Genomic DNA, 22,739 nt, shown 5'->3' on the forward strand with positions numbered 1-22,739 from the left:
GTCTGTGTGTCACGAAATTCGAAAAAGGGGGTGCGACGGGTCCACCGGCGTCGGATTGGTGCGCCGGCGCCAGATAGCTATAATATGGGTTGCGACGGGTCCCGCGGAGTCTTATTGGTACGCCGGCGCCAGATAGCTATGATATGGGGTGCGACGGGTCCCGCGGAGTCGGATTGGTGCGCCGGCGCCAGATAGCTATAATATGCGGTGCGACGGGGGGTCCACTGGCGTCGGATTGGTGCAATAACTTCCTGTGCATGACGCAAAAGATAGATGGTTGCAGCTGTTTCACAGCCGTGGCCATTGGGCGCTTTGCTTTTCACCTTTATGACTCCTCCGCGTACCTATTTCCTTCTTCGTTCTCCTCATGTTTGTAGCATGCCGTTCTCAGAAGGTGGAAACACGCATGCAAACGGCTGCTTAGATAGTAGCAGGATGTTTATGTGATCTGACGTGGAACGTTATCTTTATCAGTAGGGTGATGTCTTTCACGTCATTTCATGCCAACACATCGTTCTTTGATAACTGTTTATAGAAAGCAAAGGAATGCCCATATTTCGCGTGATGCTTTTAAATTTTGTCTATAATATATTGATTAATAGTGTTTGAAGCTGAAGTTCGAATGTTCTCCAAATGTAGAACTGACGCGTTTAGAAAGAAGACCATGAAATATTTCGCTTTTAGTTATAATATAAAAAAAGGAAGAAAGATTTTTGGAGATACACAAGTCCAATTTTATAGGACTAATAACACTAATATTAATTTTGGTTGATTAGTGAAGGCGAGCGAAGCAAACAACACAGAAAGTCTGAAGTCCGGCTTTTGCCGGACGCTAAGACTGGTATATATATTATAACGACAACATAATCATGATCATGATATATAATAACGGGCTTATTCTGTCACGTGTGTGTGTGTGTCACGAAATTCAAAAAGGGGGGTGCGACGGGTCCACCGGCGTCGTGTTGGTGCGCCGGCGGCAGGTACCTATAGAATGGGGTGCGACGGGTCCACCGACCCCAGACACCTATAGAAGCAGGTGCGACGGGTGCAATGACGTCGAATTGATGCACTAACACCAAAAAGCTTTGAAATGGGGTTTGATGGGTCCCACGGCGTGGGATCGGTGCGCAATAACTTTGTGCAGATGTCGCGAAAGGTAAATTAGACGTTTCAACCGTACCATATTCATGACCATTGCACGTGTTCAATTGCACCTCTATGAATCCTCCACGTATCTATTTCCTTGCACGTTTGCCTCAACTTGGTGCCATGCCTTCTTCAAAAAGTGGAAACACTCACACAAACGACTGCTTAAATAGTACCCAACAGCTTACATGATCTGATGTGGAACTTATCTTTATCAGTACAATGATGCTGTTTACGTCATTTTATGTTAAAACATCATTCTTTGATAGCTGTTGGAGAAAACAGGAAGGATACCGATACTTCGAGTGATGCTTTAGAATTGTGCCTATATTACCTATATAGAAATCGAAGCAGTGTTTAAAGCTAAAGTTCGAATATTCTCAAAATGTAGAGCTGACGCGTAGAAAGAAGACTATGAAATCTTTTGATTTTACAGAAAATGTCACTACTATGAACTTCCATTGATCAGTGAAGGGGGAGCAAAGCTAAAATCACAGAAAATCCGAAGTCCGTCATTCAGACTGGTATTATATAATAATATATAATATTATATTGTTGTTAATGTTTACATATTATATATATATATATATATATATATATATATATATATATATATATATATATATATATATATATATATATATATATATATATATATATATATTAGGTTGTTCGGATACAACGAGACTTTCGAAACTTTACGAATTTCAAACAGCAATTTGGACAGTTTTGGTTCCATTTTGTTCCTGGCGTTTTCCTGTGTATTTTACTTTCTTTTTTGTTTATTTTTGATTTCTGTAATATTTTTTTTATTCCATAAAAATTTTCTATTTCATAAAAATAAAAATTTATTTATTTATTTATTTATTTTATTTTTATTTTATTGAAGATGTGATTTCGCGAAGTCAACGCTACAAATGGTTTCAACGCTTTGAAAATGGAAATGAGAGCTTAGAAGACGAAGAACACCGACGTCGTCCTCAAGTGGTAGACGACGAATTACTGAAGAAGGCGATCGAGTCTGATACGACACAAGCTGCAAGAAAACTTGCCCTAGAGTTCGGATGTTCGAATTCGACAGTTGACGAGCATTTACATACAATCGGGAACACAAATCGTTGCGGCAAATGGGTTCCTTATCAGCTGAGGGATGAAAATAAAGCGGTCCGTAAATCGAAAAAAAAGTGGAAGAGTTGGGCTGGAAAGTTTTGCCGCATCCGCCGTATAGTCCGGACTTGGCTCCTTCGGACTACCATCTATTTCGATCGATGCATCGCGGATTGTCGGAGAAAAAGATCAACAATATCGACGGAGTCCGATCTTGGGTCGCATCATACTTCGACTCACAGCCTACCAAATTCTTTGAGGACGGCATCCACAACCTGCATGATCGATGGCGAAGCGTTGTTTTCATAGTTGTGGAGAATATTGTTTAGAATAAAGACTTGTTATAAAAAATTTCGTGATGCTTGGAAGTTTGAGTCGAAAGTTTCGTTTATATCCGAACAACCTAATATATATATATATTATATATATCATAATTTTCTCTGGCCACGTTTATACATATACATATATATATATATATATATATATATATATATATATATATATATATATATATATATATATATATAAACGCGACCATAGAAAATTATGAGGAAACGAATTGAACCATGGATAAAGTGCGAAAACAGACTTTTTTGGCTTTCAGAAAAGGGTGTGAAAATTTCAGCAAATAGAAGAACGTCGCCTAGGGAGAATACTTTTAGAACATAATAATAAAGAATGCTATGTGCACTACCGTCCCAATTCGAATGTCGAAAACTATTAATAGAAACCGCAGAAGTCAATTTTCTAGTCTAACCTATATTTCTCGGAAACCTTTCATGCTTCTCACCGATGATTAAGAATAGAACGATGAGAAGTGACAGCACTTTGGTGTTTTTGTTGTTTCTGACGTTTTCATGAGACCTTCTGACGAAGGCTGTTATTCTTATAATAGACAGCTTCGACGTCACATATCGTTACAACATGTTGCAGGACTTAAGAAATCTTTCTTCCTTTCCGAAAAATCTTCTTTCTTCACAGAATGGAAATTTGGAATTTTTTTCACCTCCTACTAGGTTTTTCTCACCTACCACTTGTTCTGTGTTGGTGATGCTAACACTATTTTATAATATAACATGATGTGCACAATTTTTCAAAGTTTTTTCTATGGGGAGATGAAATTCTAAAGTTTTTATGGGCATGAATTGAAAAAAATGAAAAGGTGAATAGAAACAAATTTCACACAAAAACAGAGCTGACAATGTCGGTGTCAATGCAGTGCGCGAAAATGGAGTTCGGTGTCGGGACCACTGATCAATGAAATTACAAAAGACGGTTTTGAAAATTGAAAAGCTAACTAAACCTAACCAAACTATTTGATTTGCTTCTTGTTAAAAGTAATAGGAAATTAAGTAATGGAGATTTGGGAACAAATAAAAACGCACTTTACTTTCCGCTTTTCTGCCAGGCACAACTTATTGCACGACCGTAGCAGTACTGGAAGACACTGTAAAGAGGCTGCAGTGTCTCTTCATCAACAAAAACTTCATTCCTCGGTGATCTTTGACTTTCAACAATCGCTCACGGACATTAGTTATCTCTTTAAGGAATAATTATGCCTAAAAACAACATTTTAAGATTTTATTCCAACATTCTAAGATATCTGGTTATTTGAAGATACGATTTCTCAGTACAAGGGAGACTGGAGGCTCATTCAGGAGTAGTCGAGTCGCCATTTCCTATCCACAGACTTCAATCAATACTGCCCAGTTATTTGATCTTCACATCATGATAGGCTATACACAGCACGAATAAACCTGAATTCGACTCGAATTCGTTGGCGAGGGCGAGCGGAGCACGGCATTGTGTTTATGGATTCAGCGCCACAATGACTTTCCCAAACCCTTACTATAACCCTTCTTGGAACTGCCGTTATTCTTCAGTAAACAGCTCAAATAAAGGAGCTTCACGGATGCGGAGACGGCTAAATTTAGCCTAAATCATTCGAAAGATGCGATTGGTCTGAAAGATTTTAATTTACAGCGGTGTCCAGAAGGTTCCAAGCATAAATAATCTTAAAATAGGGGAAGGAAACATTTTTCGATGAGTGTAGCAACACATCGACACATTACCCTGGAGGAGAATCCTGCTTTGTCACTGATGACGGTTACTGGTTACTTTTACGTTTCAACAGAAATGAACACACCCATACGTAGTGTCAAGCATAATTCGGGTCCACAACCGGTATATTAGTTTTTGGAGGAATGAATGTAGCGGAAATAAAACCATCAATACCTTCTTCTTTCAAGGTTGCTATCCAATATTATTTATGGTCCACTTCCTGGCGCATCCTCGGATCATGACACTTCGTTGTGGAAAAAAGCCACTTCCCCGATAAATATTTCCAGTGCTGATGCCGTTGAACATTTATATCCACCGTGTGATGCTTTACCTGCGCAGGAAATTTTATTAAGTTGTGCTATATCGTGCACGTCTCTGCGTTCACCATAGCGTGTCCGTCTGGTTTGATGAATCATGTTGAATGCGGATCTTGTCGTTTGCAAATCTCAGTAGTACTGGTTATGTTTACTAATAATTGAATAATGTTGCTACTAGTAACTAGTTACTCGTAAAGGAATAATGTTAAGTGGAGAGTTCCTATACGGGGTCGTAGATTATGGAGAGGAGGGTTGTTTCGTCCATCTCTTCCTAATTGTTGTAAAAAAAAATGGCCCGGAAGATGCGGCGCATGCACAAGGCTGGCGCGCTCCAATCGAACTCGTTGTAGCTTCCGGGCCCTTTTTCACGGCAATTAGGAAGAAATGGACGGAATCACCCTCCTCTCCATAATCTACGACTCCGTGTAAGCATAACCCGCCTAAAACCCGCACCACCTCAGATTCGTGGGGTGATGCCTTTAAAGGAGTCGCGTAGTAGATTGCGGGATTCAGGATGACTCGGTTCATCATTCTCTAATCGTCTTAAAAGAATACCACAGAAGACGTCGTTTTTTACGACGATTTCAGCTGCAGCGCTTGTGACACTACAAAGAAAGCAAAGAGAGTTACGAAAAAAATTGGAAGTTTCCTTCATCCAAAACTTTCATGATTAGCTCCGCTTTGATGCAAAGGCATTCCTGTAAAAGAAACTTCAAATTTTATTGCATGTAGTCATGCATTTTCATGGAACTCCTGCATGTTATTGCGAACCTTCCCGAATAAATAAAACACGTGAAATTAGTCGTTATGATCCACTAGCGTCTATGGTTGTATCAATTTTTTTCTGGATTTTACCGAGTTTTTTTTAATACTTAGCAATGGAATATGAGCTCTTTCTTTTTGTTTTTCTTACAAATAAAAAAGCTTAATTACGTGAGGGAGAAGCTATTACCAATTCAGATTTTGGATATCTATTCTATCTTCTTATCCTACATGCCTGTGGCCTTACAAGACCCACTGGAACATATTAAAAATCCTAGGTTACTTCTATTAAGTGGGTAAATAAATTTTAAATGAATAGATAAATGAGAAAAATTAATAAGATAAAACTAATGAAATGATTTAAAAGATCAATAAATTTTCTTCCTTCGACATTACTTTTTCCGCTAGTATAACGTCACTTACCGTTTCCGCTAGTGTGACGTCATTTACCGTTTCCGCTGGTATAACGTCGTTTACCGTAACCTGCGTTTTTATTGTACTTAGTACTCAACGTCGTGTTCTAGCTTTTCACATTGACCTTTTGAAATAATTCATTGCTTCACTTAGTTAAAAATGTTTCAGACGGACAGAGAAGTCTTCATCAACGCTTGATTGAACACAAATTCATTTAACCGAACCAAGTTCCCTGGAAAAAAACGATTGTCTCCAGCAACGCACGTTAAGGACACATTAGAAAGTTGTTTTCCTCGTTCTAGTTAGCTGTGTTTTAGACCGATCCGGAGCAACCGACGGATGTTTTCCATCGGAACCTATCCATCGTCGTGCTATTCATTCAGAAGCATAGGTCCGTACCCACACACACACACCCACATACACACGTCCGACAAGCGTCAAACACGCTTCATCAACCGTGACTCGCTCTCTGAAAAAAAAAACCGCGGATGCCATGTTTCCAGCATGCTCACATTTTTTTCCCGTGCAGAAAATACGTGCAACCTGCATATAGTTACTTGTTGGAAGTTTCCTTCAAGTTTTGTCGGAGGCTAACTAACCATAGGATACTAGCGATAGCATACAAAATTGAATTTTCTTCTTAGTTTCTTCTTAGTTGCCTTTACAACGACGTGAAGCTCCTTCCCTTTTTCCTTGAAGAAAGAATGCTTTGTTTGTAAATTCAATTTTAGCAGAAGGAATATATAAAAGAAATATCTACAACACTATAATCCGTCTGAGGATTCCCCATCTCCCATCCGACTTCTTTATTCCATGATATACGAAGTATTTTCCAGAAAAACCTTTCTTTGTGACGCGGAAAAAAATTCTCACTGTTTAGGGAAATCCTCACCTTCCGGCTGCTGGAGAATTTCTAATTAGGATCAGACTACCCAAGACATACGTGCGTCTGTACGTACATACGTAAAACCAGCATCATCCGTGAATTAGGACGCGCAAACTGAAGTGCAGCAAATCCCGGTCTTTTATTTTTCGGTTCACGGTGCATCTCCAGCTCTATTAAAATGAACAGATAAGAATAAATGTTTAAAACAGCTTAATGTTTGTTCTAAGCCCACACTTTAGCGTATCTTTCGTAAGTCAGCTGTTTTTTAGTTCACACCAAGTTTTAAAATGAATTTATGGATCTATCAGGTTTACATCTCTTTACCTCTCAGCTAAAAATTGAACGTTTTTAATAGCTGCGCTCTAGAAAGAGTCTTCCATCATTCGGATGTCGATAGCGCCGTGCCGGAATCAGTTGAGTAAGGCTTTATAGAAGAAATAAATAAAGAAAGATTAATTAGTGTAAAGGATGCAAAAATGAAGAAGATGAGAGGAAATAAGGATGGTAATCCAACTTTTTGAATGACTTTATTGCACTCTTCTGATCAAGCGAACTTTTTCTGGGTTGCTTATCTTTCTCTTTGAAGAAAATGAAACTGGAGAGTTGTAATTTTAGCACTGATTCTCTGATTCTCAAGAATTGTCTTATCACAGACCTATGGCAAATTTTATTGGTTCTCAACAGACTGAGATTCATCAAGTATTCCAGACAGATGCGAGTGAAAACACCTCTCCGTCAATTTTCTACTGCACGAACGTTTACACCGCATAGAAATACCGATACGCCTTCTTTTTTGTCGATTTTTGTAAATATGAACGGTACTCAAAAGTTCGCCGGTAACTTTGGACATTTTTCTTCAAATTGGCTCCATATATTTGCATGCATAACATTTTATATTTTCCGCGAGAATAACACATACATGAGATCATTTCCGGTTCTTTCCTGTCTTGACTATTCCCAACGGTTTTCGTTCTTTTTACCGTAACCAGAACCTATGTAAATAACATTCAGCGTTCAATTATAATGTTCTATAGTTAAAGAGCTTTAAAATAAGAATAAAAAGTATAACTAAAATAAGAATAAAATAAGTGTTATAAATAAAATACCTAACCAACGATGTTTTGTAGAAAACCTTTTTTTTTAGAAATAAATGACTTCATTCCTGGTGAAATAGATTTTTGCTAAAAAGCCATAGTTCCTCGTGGTAGGAAATTTCCTTGCATGGACCTGGAACGGGTAGCCATACATATCCATTTAAGTGTTTTTTGCACTTCTTCAACATGAACGTTAGCTGCTTGTCCATAATGACTAATGTACCGATTGCGGCGACTGAAAATGAGTCCCCAAGGACTGATTGCCGCCACGGTTAGAGAAATGGGGTTCGGTTCTGTTTTCTACTTTGTTTTCTACCTACGTTCTATTAATTTTCTCCAACAACTATATAAATCTCTACACTTTGATGTTCGGCTTTAATTCTCCATCTGTTTTCAATAGTGATCCGTTACATTATTCGCATTCGATTTTTCTTCTCAACGATAGAATTTTTAGAATAAAATAATATAATATACAGATGAAGAGGAAAATCGAAGTACACTCTAGCCCCAAAATCTCAGGAAATTCGCTTCAAAAACGAAAAGGAAAACTTTGTAATCGAATTCATAAAGGTAAAGTGATGCGCAAAATCCACGTAGTGATCTTGTAGTCGTCCTGCTTCAAGCGTCTAAGCTAATAAAATTATCCACGTTGTACAGTAGCTCTGCATAACTTTCCCTATTGACTTGTAAAAGAAGTCCTCGCATTTATTTATCAGCTCTTAAATGAAACTGACAAAAATCCAGAGAATTTCCCGGAAATCTTCGATAACGGCTCGATCTAAGCATCTAAGCAAGTAACTTTTGAGCAGCTACACTGTGTATTGTGAAAATTTCCCGGCTTACTAACTTTCTCACGAGTTTCTGGTTTCCATGTGACTAAAAACTTCGACTTTAAATCTCTTCCGAAGGCGATCGCTTACAGTTCACCTTCCTCCGTCGTCTCCTCACAAGAATTTCTAACAGAGAATTTTCTTCGTGAGAAGTAATAGTTTAAATCTACGAGGTCTGCTGAATTACGCGACGAAGTTTTGTCTCATGTTCGTCTAGTTTTTCTTCAGGATTTGTGCAAAATGGTTGAGAACAAATTGGCTCCCATTTTAAGAGCTGTCTTTCAGTTTCAGCATTTCTGCATGCCTCCTAAATGTGATCCATCTGGAACATCCTCATCCTTAAGTACATAACATAGGGTCAACACGACTGCGTGAGCGGTTGTGCAATTGCTATTTGTATGTCTTGAGAATTTCCCTCATATTTGATGTGCTAACCAAAAGTTAGTAAAAGCAGCACCTTTGTTGAGCTCATTAAGCAATTCTGTTTTCTTTCAGAGGCACAATAACATCTTTTTTAACCAAATGCTATGTAGGAGATCAAAGAAAACATTTAATTGTAAAGTGGGCACCTGGAGAAGTTGCATAAGGGGATGCGCTCGAGTTGGGACCTTCGCTACCTCCAATACTAATTCAGAGAAGGCTCCGCAGCTCCACATCGAGCGCAGCTACCTACAGTCGTGTCAAAAGGACAATGTCAACTGTGGTGATGAGCGGGACCCTTGATGACACCATTGATCGCTGCAGTTCGCGATGGTTCCACCTCGATCCTAATTGCTAGTTCCACCGCGCCACTTAGAGCGTAGCCGCTTACGCAACTGCACCGAACTTGTTGTCGTTTCGACCCGGCTCTTTATCTTGTGAGGCATCGTAGGAACCGTATCGCGAAAGCGATTTGTACCATTTGATTTGATGTGAAGTAGAATCGCCGTGGGTCTTGGACAGCGGGAGCCTCTTGTCCGTTTCAAATCTGCCCCGCAGTGCAGTGTCTGGTGTCTATAATTCGCCGATCATCATGGTGACCAGGGGTGTTCAGCGTTTACAGGTTAGAGAAGATAGGATGTGTACGTATTTGCGTGTTTAGCAGAGAAAGAGCATTTTGAGAGATGCGACGCGTAACTCCGACTGAACAGGATCAGTGGTGAGTGGAAATGTCTTCATCGAATAGCAGGAGATTTTTCTTTGAATCATAAGAATATAAGTGTGTAATTCTATAAGATCTAATCAGAGGTCATAATGTGCTGGAATATTTCTTCGGAACTAGCTTACATTATGTAGAATATCTGTCAATACACTGGTGTGAAAAACTTAAGGACGAGATAGGTAAAGTAATATAATGTATTACAACTCCGTGAGAATGAATGAAACTGCGGAAATGTGTTGCCAGAGGTCCAACAGGAGCCTGGCTTTCTGTGCACGACTGGGAGACCTCTAGGAACATGCTTCATTTATTCCCACCGAGTTGTAATATATTATGTTTTACTTATTTATTTATAGTACGATATGACAATGTTGCAATGTGTTGTTGCATGCTTCGTTTCCATCTGCTCACATCAGTAGTGGCGGTTCGCATTCATTTTTCTCGAAATTCCGATTCGAACGAGTTTCTCGATTTTGTTTTTGGTCGGCGTCGCTTGTCGCTTCCAAATCGATGATCGTCATTCGGTAATCATCTTCGTCCATCGGTTGTTTTTTGCAATAAATATTTTTCTGGCCCACATCCATTACTGTATAATCCGATAATATCAAAAGGTACCTTCATTGTGGCGACATTTGATGGTGTCAATTGGGAGATACAGCATGATGGACAATTGGTTTAGCATCAGGTTGTCCAGGCGACTGATGAGAAGATACGGGAACTGAGTCGTGGAAAAGGTGTTAGTAATAAAAGTTTAATATTACTATTATGTTACATTACCGATATTGTCTTTAAATTTTGCACATTCTATTCGGGTCAAAATGCGATGGAACAAGCGGCTACGGGAGTGCATCTAGTGAGGACACCCCCAGCCCGCAACCACTAACTCTATCGTACCGCTTCGAGCGCCGTTTCGATCCGTCTTTAGATTCAATATTTTTGCGGATTAGTTCTTTTTTTAAATAATTCCATTCACTTCTACTATTACATACCTTTACGACTTTATGAGCACAAGGTTTTGTCATCATTTTTGTCCTCCTTGATATGGAATAGTGTCTTCCATCAAAATACTTACAGCATTCACAACATCTCCATCGCATCCATGGCAATACACTGTCTATTGTATTGAACCTAGTGGCCATCATAATACGAGGAACGGGAAGAAGGTTCCTGCTGTACATAGCCTACAGCGAGCCGTGCCCAGAACCGCCGTCACAGTCGCTTTCGCGGCGTGCGATTCCACTGTGATCGGGAACATTTTGTAGGTACATGATCAGGTCCTACGAAAAAGTTCGACCTTCCCTAGAAGCCCCTCTCCACTCTGGACCATATCATAGGTACCTGGCGTCCTGTCTTTGGGTTTGGAAGGGCTGCTTCCAGATTTTCGCGAGTAGCATTGAAATCCTCGAATTCTTGGCTTACACTTACTCCGAGCGATTCGAGCATAGTAGGATCAGAACAAAAGGAAGCCCGGTGTAGTTGCGTAGGCTGTTGCGTTCGAAGCGGTGCGATGGAGCGTTGTGGTTACGATCGAGGAGGCTCCTTTGCTGTCACCATTGCAACTTGCGATGGTCACACCTCGATCCACCGCACAGCTACGAATGCAGCCGCTTACGCTTCGTTTTGACCCGACTACAGTAACCTTTGAAAACTGTAGATTTGGCATTTGATAATGATTTTCTGCTTTCTAGTATAGCTACTCTCTTAATTGTTTACAGATTGGAGTAAAAGCAGCAAAACATGTTATTCTAATTTATTTTGTTTATCCTATGTAAAGTTCCCTGAAGTTCGAGATCATATCATGAAACATCATCATTAGAGAATAAAAACCATAAAAATGAAAATAACTGTTGTTACGTCAGAAAAAGGAACGATGCTTCAAAAGTACTGTTTCTTATAGGTATATTTACAGCTTTGAGAGCACAAGCGCCTAAAATCAAAATGAGTTCTTCAGCGAAACCACACTACTTACAGCATTAACATAGATATTGAGATCCACGATAAATTGGCTGGGCAATCCGCGATTAATGCGTTGAGCTACGTACTCATTCGTTAACCTCCTCGATTCTGAACCGAAGTCGAACGCATCCCTAAGGATTCCGACAACACTTTTGTCGTTCATGCTTCATCTTTATTATTGAGGTAGGCCAACTATAATTGGAGCCTCCGGAACTTTCTTCTTCACATTCACAAGTTCTTGGCTTACATCTGAATAGAAACTGCTTAAATTATTCTTTCATAATGGGTCTTTGCACATCTTTTTTCCCCACTTTTGAAAAGAAATCAAATTTCTTAATTTCATGAAGGTTGATCAAGTACCAACATTGTAATTGCCATCATTATCAGCAACGTGCCCTTCTTCCAGAATGAGACTGGCTGCGACGATAAAAAGTCTTTGAGTGCACTTTTGAGGTAATCGAGATATTTGAAAAGTTTTTTTTTCCGCGCAAATGCCGCTTCAGGGTTCGCAAAACGTGATGGCGGGATAGGTTTGTGCGCAGAGAACAGTCATCCAGATCAGACCCTCCAAGACTTTCACTTTTGCCGTGCGAGGTCTCGCGTTGGCATGCAGCAGTGCGACTTCGAGGCGTTTTGAATGTTTTTCGTGCAATGTATCGGCCAGCTTCTGGAGTCGCATAACGTAGAAATTGGCTGTCGTCTCAAAATTCCACGAAATTGAGGATTGACTTGAAAGCTGATTGCCTGATTACCCATCAGCAGCTCCCAGAACAGAACAACTTGCGAATCCCAGAATATAGAAAATCAAAAGTGGGGGAAAATATATGCAAAGAACCATTTCTCAAGGAATCGCTTCTACTGATACTTGGTCAATTGCAGGCATTCTTAAGAGATGTGGTCAGAGATGTGGTTCCTTAGTATCACTGGGACCATACTAAATTACTCCTAATTACCCAGCACAACGACGCGGGAAACTGCCTTGGTGCACCGAATCTTCCTACGAGCCAACTAATAGCGTACCACTTCTGTCAACAAACGAACGATCAGTGATCTAGCGACACTCTACCGCTGGGGAACCCCTGCGCATGTGACACGTTATTAGGTATCTCGTAGGGGGATTCGATGCGATAGAACCGTTTTCCAACCTTTTTTTCACTATAAGATCCTCCTAATTGTCCTTGAAGACGGCCTGGGAAACAGCCATGACAGTCGTACTACGTGTGAGGCACCTAGTAACGTGCTACATATGCAATACGTGAATCTAAAGTATACGCACCGCGTCTGCTCCTGAAAAGACCTTCAAAAAACAAAAAGTTTTCAGTCAATTGTTCGTCCGCTCGCTCGCAAACATGGCGCTTATGCCTACCTAGCATAGGTGACGCGTTGTTGGGTGCCTCGTAGGAAAATTCGATCGACAAGGTTGTTTTCCAAACCGTTTTTCTGGATAATTAAGAGGAGTTGGACCTGATCGCGCTCATACCCTTGAGCTACATTCCTATCCCTATCTATTCGCAGAAACATCAAAATTACGTTTTCAATCCGCCTTAAGGTTATTCAGAGAAGTGAAATATGCAGCCACAGTTTGTTTTTTCGTGCTACGAAAGGAAACGTTTTGTGGGTTTTCGATTCTGCACTGCAGGATCATTTACAATTTATTGATGGTTTGTCAATGTTCAGCCTACTGGATCGTCATTTCTGTGCTTCTATCACTTTTGACTATGCCGAGCAGTGTACTTTTGGCTGTGTCCTACTGGCGTATCATTCAAGATGAGAATGGAGATAAACCAGTCCTAGAAACTTAGAGGCAGCTTTTGAGAAATTCTCGATGTTGGGGAATCTTCAACCGTAAACAAGGATCAAGCATAGTTCTCAAGTATCACGACCAGCATCGGTAGTCTCTGCAAATAAAGGAATGTCTGAGCCGTCAGGAGACCTCAACGCCACCAGTTCATGCGGCTTCTGCGCGAACGGGGATGGATCGTTCACGGATAATAGAATCAATTGCTAGCTTGTTGGCTAAATATGGAAATTCTCCTCATTCAGTGAGGGCACGTAGGTTGTTTTCTATTCTCACACTTTTTGGCTGGCAAATGTTCGAGATTCACAATTTTCTGGATTTGTAAAGAGAGCTACACGTTATTACCGTGGTTATTATAAACTACGTTATCCAGTAGCAGAGGGATTCCGTACGCGAAAATTCCCACGTACTTTGCTTGGAATGAAATAATCCTAGTTTATTGACTAGGTTTGATAGCTGCTACGGTAATCCCAACATCTCCGGTACTCTAGAGGAATTGAGTTATATCGGGGGGCGGAGGTGTCGCAGTCGGTTAGAGGTCCATTGGTGTAAACTAAGAGCTTCATCCTTCCGGGGTCGATAAATTGGTTCCAGACTTGTCTGGGAGGATAAAAACACCGACTTGATTATCAGCTGGCCCCCATTAGTCATTGTATAGGCCAACAGGCGTTCCAAAATCTCAATGATTAAAACGACAGTAAAACGCGTCTGCGCATCCCAAGTGGGTTGATGCGCCAGTGACTTCATCCTTTATCCTCTTTAAGTTCTTCCCAATGAATCAGCATTTCCCATTTCTGTTCTTTCTTCAACACTACTTTCATTCCACTTCCTCAGCTAGAAGTTAAAGAGACGGGATCCAAAACTTCCAAGGGAACAGAAGATTATAACAAAAAACCGAAGGATTGATAATAACTTTGCCACAGACTTTTTAGTATCGGCTCTTTCGCATTGCGTGTAAGGTCCAAACTTTTTAAAACTTTCTAAACCTATTTCCTACTTTTTTATGGGGCGAGTGTAGCGCAGTTGGGAAATGGTCCCGCTGTGATTGCATTCGATGGATCGAAGCCGCACAAGAGCCAACCAAGAACTTCGTTCCTCCCAGGTCAACAAGTCGGTAGCAGATTTTTCTGAAAAGATAAGGACTATCGCTGCTTTTTCATTTCTTCACTAACAAGGCAATTCTAGGTCGGTCGAATGCTGTTCAAAGGCAATTTATCCGTTTCTCTATTTTTGGCTTTCCCGTAAGTGGAAGAGTGCGCGCGTCCGTAAGTGCTTGTTGCAGCGGACGAAATAGGCAGTAATCCATGCAACGATGGAAGTGTGTACTCAGCCAATGATCCTCAGTAGTCCCTTCCTCATATTAAAGACGTGAAGTAGGGATTTCTTCTGCCAGAAATTTCTCAAAATAGTTTTAGAACGCCGTAGTGAAAGTTAAGCACAAGTCAAACTGATTTGGGTTTCGAACATACGGAAGCTTACCAAGAGATGGTGCGGAAACCAGATGGGGAACATAGAGTTAGATGTTTGTTTGTTTGTTGTTTGTGTTGAATAGCAAATATGAATGTAACCTCGCTCCATTTCCCTTAATCTTACTGAAAAACGGCGTGGGAATCTATATTTGTCCTTACGAGGTACGTGAAAATGCCCCAGCCATATGCACGCACCGCGCTCGCGAGCGAGAAGTCGAAGATCAGTTACGTCTTCGTACCAGTCTATTCAAATAAAACCAATGAAAAAGCTGCTAAGAGGTGTACGAGGGTGTTCCAACGTACTTCGTAGGAGCAAATGCCGTTCCTACGCCGCTTTTCAGGACGATTCGGGGGAAGTGAATGAAGCGATGCTCAGATTCGTGATCTACACCTCGAACTCTATGCGTTCCATCTACACCACGTCAATTTCGTAACACGCTGCGTTTAGCTTGCACTTGTTGATGTTTACTGTACACTTTGCTTTCGGTCACTGTCGTAAGATGTGAGACTGATCAAAATCAGCAGTGTTTCGTTTGCGTTTAGCCCGTGCCCTACTCGTGACATCAGATGGACCTGAGATTAAAGGCATCACTTCACGAATCTGGGGTGGTGCGGGTTCCAGGTGGGTTATGCCTATACAGAGTCGTAGATTACGGAGAGAAGGGTGGCTCCGTCCATTTCTTCCTAACTGCCGTAAAAAAGGCCCGGAAGATACGACTTCGAGCGTTCCAGCGCACTATTTCCTACAAGGATTTCGATTGGAGTGCGCCAGCCTTGTGCTTCTGCTTGTAACTTGTGCCTCATCTTCCACGCCGTTTTTTTACGGCAATTAGGAAAAAATGGACGGAATCACCCTCCTCTCCATAATATACGACCCTGTATAGGAACTCTGCACCTGAAATCCGCACCATCCCAGATTCGTGGGGTGATGTCTTTAACAGAGATTTTCTGCTTTCCTTGAAAGTTATCCGTCTGCAAACAGGCAGTTTTGGATGTGTGCTTGCCACTTGGCAATAGACACTTTGGTCCGGATACTCAGTGTTGATCTTGAATATGTGAGAAAAATGAGCTGATTCCGTTCTCGAGACGATCATCGCAGCTAGAAAATTCTTGTCCTTGCCGATGGTGCCTGTGCAATTCCTCTACAGGTTTGTTTTTCGAAATTTATCAGAGATGACCGCCTTCTTTCTTACTTCTTCTTCATGCATAGCCAATGAACGTCGGATCATGTGTGCATGACGAGGTCATCGTCGCTAGTGGGATTCGATCTCGCAGAATTTAAGCTCTCGTCGCTGACGCTTGATCGCTGTTCTCATATTTATTATTCATCTTTGCCTTTCTTGTTTTTTCTTCTTTCATTTCCCTAGGATTTGATTTCCTATAAAAACCTGATAAGTACGTTACATTGCTATTTCTAGGTCGTAGCGACTGAAGGAATGTTTTCATCCTGTAAAAAATCTGACAAGTTTATCCAAGAACTAATTGTTTTTCAATTACGACTTGCACGTATATTCGTGCTCCTTTTTTAAAGTGCATAGAAATGAAAGCGGTTAGATCAAAAAGGAGAAAATTACCGTTGAAAGGGAAATTTCAAAGGAGTGATCTTCCCATTAACTTATTTACTGATATATTTATTTATTTATTCACGTATACACGTGTCATCAAGACCAAGAAAAAACAGCATTGTAGCTTAAAAAACAAGAATTTCTCCTTTAATTTTTTTTTCCGAAAAAACAACGAACATAGTCCTTCTCTTCGTGGTAGAAATGTGGCAAATACTTTTACGACGTGTCGATACGATGACTCTTATCTGATGACTAAAAGTCGGCTACGTTTTCTGCGTAGGTCAACAAATCCGATCAGACCTGATTCAGATTTCTTAAAACAGTAAGAAAGCAAATATCACATAATGTATGCATATATACTACTACCACTACTGTAGAGATATAATATCTTGTAAATCTACTGTTGATTGCACTGCAGCTGGATTCCGTTCCACATAATTCCACGTTCCCTTATATATATTTTTTTCTATAAATTTTTGAACACTTCTAATGTAACTTTTTAGAAAAATATTTTCACGTTTTATATTTCACCTCGGTGTGACGCAATGGTGAGCGGCTCCGTAATATGTGTACGGTCTTTTGCTCGAAATCGCCCGTGGCCAACCATGACTTTATCCCTCCACGGTCGATAAATTGGCTCCAAAATCATCTGCGAGGTTGAAAACACTTCCTTAGACACGCGAGTGATCCTGGCAAGTCAATGTATAGGGCTGGGCACGTGTTCGTTACCCTTCAACGATTCTGAATTAAGGTCGAACGCGTAGGCGTATCTTCATAGAGACTGATCAACGTGAAGGACTTTATCTTTATACACACTCTTCAACACTCTTCACGTCACAGGTCTAATCGAATTGTGGCTAAGCCGAACAAAGTTTTTCTTTCTCTGTTGAACTAGGGTATGATTGCTTTTTTTTGTCTTTTGATACACCTCTACATACGTGTCAAAATCGTTTCCTTGGAGCTATAAGGAAACGATTTTGATACGTATGTAGCTATGATATATGTCCGGAAAAAAACTATGAGATTATTGTGCTTATTGTCTGGAAATGAGATGTTTCAGATCAACGTGAAACGCCTTATCTTTATACAAGCTATTTATAATGACTGTTAACCATTTTAGCTACTGCTTGACATTGTCAATCGAATACTTGCAGTCTTTATGCCAAGATTCAAAGAACTCAAACTTTTGCGCTTCTGAAATGTTTTTATCTACGCACTTCTATCGCTTTATTTTCACTCGCACCTTATAGATCTCCTCATCTCTCATCAGCCATCAACCGCTTTCTACTCTAGCCTTTCCACTAGCATTGAACTGAAAGCTCTTTCAAGAGCTCGTCGAGTCGAGATGCACATAAAAACACGTGCTCACTACAAAAGGAGCGATGAGGAACTAGGATTCCGATTAAATCATCTTTGAATCACCATCCATTGAGCCCGTTGTAATTCTGTAACCATGTGTGCAACGCATTTGCTAATTAGGTTGATATTCAAGTTATTCAACTCGCTTTAATAATTGCACAAGGAACTGAACTGATGTGATGAGCGGTGAAAATCTCACATTTCGCTTGAAAGAGATTTTTTTTCGACTAGAAATTTGGATTTGGAGAAAATGTTTCCTGCCAACTGTCATAGTTCGTGTTCATGTTCGACAACCCTTGAATCCTAGCATGTTGAATTCGTAGCTTTTTATTGATTTCCTTGAGCTGTAGCCAGGATTGGTACTGATCTTTATAATAAATTCGCCGTGGAAAAAAGTAGAAAAAATAAGCATTGCTAAATTACTGTAAAAAAAGCTCTTTAATGAGATTTCTCAGTTTGTTTACGAAATGTGGAGAATTTTGTAGTCATCACAAGGTGTTGTTTTTTTCTGAAATGTTTTCCCGAGGGAATCATCTTATGCGACGTGGGATATCAGTACTACAAAGGGTATTGTTCAAAATTTTTTTTATATTATAATACCCGTTTATTTCATATTGAATTGTAAGTGTAGCAACCGGGACATTCTCCATTATTGTTTATCTTTATCTATTCATAACAATGGTGTAGAAAAAAAAAGAAAACACACTTTTCCTGGGTCAGAACATTTTAAAAATAGGCGGCCAAAATTTATTGCCACTGGATCCTGGCGTTGTTCTTTTCGTGGCGGGTAACCGGTCAAACAATTCATTTACTTACTTAAAGGCATCACTCCACGACTCTGCGGTGGTACGGATTTCAGGTGGAGTATTCGTATACGGCATAGTAGATTATGGGGAGAAGAGTGATTCCGTCCATTTCTTCCTAATTACGACACGACTGCGATACGGCTTCGGGCGTTCTGGCGCACTTTTTTCTACAAGGAGTTCGACTGGAGCGCGCCAGCCGTGTGCACACGCCGTAGCTTCCGGGCCGTTTTTTACGGCAATTAGCAAGAAATGGACGAAATCACCCTCCTCTCCATAATCTACTATCCCTTATAAGAATACACCACCTGAAATCTGCACCACCCCAGATTCGTGGGGTGATGCCTTTAAAAAAAACGAAGATGGAGCATATGTTTTCCAAAGACTACGTGACACCCGACTGGCACCTTTCGAACAGAATTACCTACTACAGAAAGTGAAGAATGCTGTATAGTGAAGGATGCATGAATCACTCTTCATTACGCAAGGCATACCACAAATATTTATCGGCATTTAACTCAACTACATGTTACAGTAATGACCTATTTAGATTTTTACATTAAATAATAATGGTTATAATATTTTAAACATGTGTTTCAGAAGAAGTTCTTCTGTAAAAATTTCCTCAGAAAGCTGCCAGACGGGTGTCATGTAGTTCTTAGAAAACATCTCGTTCATTTTTGTTTCCTTTTAAGAGAAAATATTTTATAATTTTGACTCCTATGAACAAGTATATACGTTAGATTTATTTTTAATTATAATTAGTATGTCTGTATTTATTTATTTGCATTTTATTTATTTTTATTTATTTATTACTCATTGGTACTTAATTTTTAATCATTATTGTACTTTCATTATTACATTATTTACATTATTCATTAACTAAAGTAAATTAACTAAAGTAAGTAAGGTAAAAAAAAATACAACAACCCAGTGGTAGCTTCAAATGACGGACTAACAAATGCGAATATTGGTGCATTGGTGGTTACTTTGCTCTTTTATGTATAAAAGGGTGCACCCAATAAATAAAACAGTAAAATAATAAAACAGAAACACACTGCTCAATTCTATGTACTCGAAATAAAAACTCCGACACGAATGGACGATCATCTCGATGTCTAACTTTCCTGAACCGTTTTTTGGCACTGATTTAGAAAATCATTTACTATTTTATAACTTTAATCAAGGAAATGTGATAAATCATGATAATGGAAATAATGATAGGTTTTTTTCTTTGATTTCGTTGTGATCATCAAGAGTGATGAGAAAGTTTAGTGAAGGCTTCAGTAAATCGAAAACAAGCTCTGAAAGAGCCACGAGAAAATTTCTTCTGTTATTTCATTATATTATTTTCTTTGTAACAAGAATATTTTGCCCTGTAGCTTGTCAAACGGAAGATTCACTTTCTTTGCGGAATGACGTGTTCCAACTCCTCTATCTCCTCAATAATCTTCAAATGCCTAAATGTTTGTAGTTCTTCTTAAAATACGGACCAATAAGATTTAAAGTTAAAATCTCACAATAAGTCCTTTTCGCTATTGGCAGAGGTCTAACTTTACTAGAAAAAAAATTATTTCTAAACAGGACAGTCACAAATGATCATATGTAAATTGGAAAAGGAATTGAATTCAGAACTAATCTGAGATAAAAAAAAAGATTATTAAAAATAATAGGACACTGTGCCGAGGTCATTTGAAAATCGAACTCTTCGACTTTCTCTTTTATTATATTTTTATTTTCATCTTATCATCTTACCTTATCTTATTTTTGTCCATTTTTTCTATCAAGAATATTTTGCCCTCTTCCTCTTTCTCTTTTTAGAATCGAAAAAATAGTTGACCATGAAGCGGATGTGTGTGACGTGTAGGGTTAGCTGATTTCTGCTGTGACAATACAGTACAACACAAAGATTACAAGACAATTTCAAATGTGAAATTCGAAAGTGAAGAGATCACTGGTGGTTTCTGAACATCCAATATGGTCGATCGTTGTTCTTCGGATTTTTTTTTTTGAACAGAAATTCAGTTCCATGTTTTCCACGTTGTGACCCCTGTAGTGTCTGCAAACGTCGCACACACTACATCAAAATCGTTGCTTTCGCGATAATACAACCTTTGCATAAATAACCGCACCCGAATTTTTGACGGAAAATCAACTTCTCGATTTTAACACCTTAATTTAATGAATCTGATTCAACCACACTTTTTCGCCCACATGCTTCGTCGAGCTCTAAAAAACTTACTCTTCGGAAGGGATTCAGACCAGATTTCTGTTCCTTTACGCGCACACACAACTTTAGCAACTTTAATACTACGTTTACGTGGTGGACCTGTGCTGGTTTTGATGAACTATATGTCTTATAACAAAGCCCATCTTCATTTGTCATTACAGCACTACTTTTAAATTCAGAAACGCTGGAAGTTATTTATTTGAAATTAATCTCTTATTCAAAATCTTAATCAATTAAAAAATGAAATTAAATAATAATAATAATAATAATAATTATTATTATTGTTATCATAATAACGCGCTCAAAGCGGCGGGGTGGAGTAAACGGTTGAAATCGAGATGGGACCTGCAGCGAACAATGGTGCTACAAGAGTCACAGGTGCGCTTCTAACCGCTACGCTCCACCGCACCGCTTCAAGCGCAGCGTTTACCCAACCGCGATGTGCTTCATGTCGTTTTGACCGTACCATATCTGCAAATCTCTCACTGAATTCAGCACGACTTGATAACTTGAGTCTTTGCGTTTCCTATAACCGTTTCAAACGTCTTTTTGGACTTTTTTTTAAACTTTCCTAAAGATACATAATGTTTTCTTACCAAAAAATCTAAAAGAGCAGCACCCAAATTTTCTACAGTTATTCATGCATTGCTCAGTAGATTTTGTTCGTTCTGTCGGTAGGGTCAAAACGACTCATGAAGCACGTACGCGATTGCGTACGCGGCTGCTCTCGAGGCGCCACGGTGGAGCGTAGCGGCGAGCACCGTGGTGAGATCCTTGAAATTCCTTGAACTTTAAGCAATTTCTCTGACGAACAGATGTTTTTAGCGGAAAAACCACAGGGGTAGACATAAGGGATGCAAATCAGAAGAAATTAGGAGCAAAAGGAAAATACGTGAGTGGAGAAATGAAGCTAGAAATAAATCAAAAGAAAACTTGTTAGATTCGTTGTGTTACTGCGGGGTTTAGGCGTACAAAAATTGTACCAGCGAATAAATACATGTGGGTATTGAACAGTTTGAAGACAGCATACGAACTGGTGAACTTCGTAGAACTCCTCATTTTCTATGTCTGTACAGAAATTCTGAAAAGTGCGTTGTATTTCAAACAACGCAATTGTTTGGTTTTTTACTACAGTGAACGATGTTTGAGGAAAAGTCACAAAAAATTCAGAATTGCCCATTGCGCTAAATTTAGTAAAAGTGTCCACAAAACAAACTCTTGTGTTTCTAATTGACTTTTAGAGACTACCACTAGATATCGATTTAACAAGCTTTTTTTCTTATTTGGGAAGGACACATTTGGGCATGCTGGGAAGTACGTCGTTGGCAATCAAGCCCATCTTGGTACAAAACATAAGCACTCACTCATTCACTAACTCGCGACTGGTGTAAAGTAAGTTTCTACGATTTTTACCATTATAAAATAGAAATCAATTGTCGGAAGTGGTGAGCAAAATTTGGATGAAAAACTTCGATTCTTTAAAAAAAAAGTACTTTGTACCTCTTATATCTTACGTTCAAATTTTTTTAATTTCAAAATTTAAATACTGAGTTGGATTAGTTTGAATTCCTCTTGTTAAACCTCTAATGTTGTTTTTTTTTTCTGAAATCATTCAAACCTCTCAAACGTGTCAATCAAATCCTACAAGAAATAACAGAAAAAGGATTTTTCCAATGCTCTCATTATGGTACTAATGTATTTGCGAGAAATCAAATTTTTGAAATTTAAAAAGACAAGCAAAAACTAATTGTTTCTAACAAGCAGAAATTAATTATTTCTCTTGTGTTGCGTGAAAATAACG

This window comes from Necator americanus, chromosome IV, assembly GCF_031761385.1.
Source record: "Necator americanus strain Aroian chromosome IV, whole genome shotgun sequence".
Lineage (NCBI taxonomy): Eukaryota > Metazoa > Nematoda > Chromadorea > Rhabditida > Ancylostomatidae > Necator > Necator americanus.